Source organism: Myotis davidii, unplaced genomic scaffold (genome assembly GCF_000327345.1).
Source record: "Myotis davidii unplaced genomic scaffold, ASM32734v1 scaffold174, whole genome shotgun sequence".
Classification (NCBI taxonomy): domain Eukaryota; kingdom Metazoa; phylum Chordata; class Mammalia; order Chiroptera; family Vespertilionidae; genus Myotis; species Myotis davidii.
The window spans coordinates 5,091,352-5,091,759 of record NW_006289087.1 but is presented as its reverse complement, the minus strand read 5'-3'; the positions used below and the strand labels follow the sequence as shown (position 1 = coordinate 5,091,759).

At 27.9% G+C, this 408-nt stretch overlaps 1 protein-coding gene across 1 annotated transcript in view; it reads left to right on the top strand.

Annotated features, from left to right (window-relative positions):
- The window catches only part of SPATA17 (spermatogenesis associated 17), a 72,899-nt gene that overhangs the window by 28,340 nt on the left and 44,151 nt on the right, over positions 1–408 (top strand). The gene's annotated exons all lie outside the window — the stretch shown is intronic.

Genomic DNA, 408 nt, shown 5'->3' with positions numbered 1-408 from the left:
TTCAGAAAAGATGGATATTTTTGTAAGCTAAAACTGTATTTGTAAATTCAGACACAGAAAATAAATGGAATCAAGTGTTATTTAGTATATCGATCATTTTGGACAATTACGATGACATACTGACATACTCATATTAATAGCACAGTTTTAAAGTCAGTTTTAAGCTCCTTTTCAGTACAGATCCAATGTATATTTTAAAGGTTCTAAAATCTAATTTTTACTGATATTAATTATCTCATCTTTATGCAAGCAAATATGTTAGCACAAATAGAAGTTACACAACTAAATAACTAATATTACAATGAGTGAAATGATAGACCCCCTCGGGCTTTTATTAATTAAAAAGTTCAAGTCATATTAAAGCACCTTTTGTATATGTTTCTTTCAATCAGAAAGCTGAATGTGGTA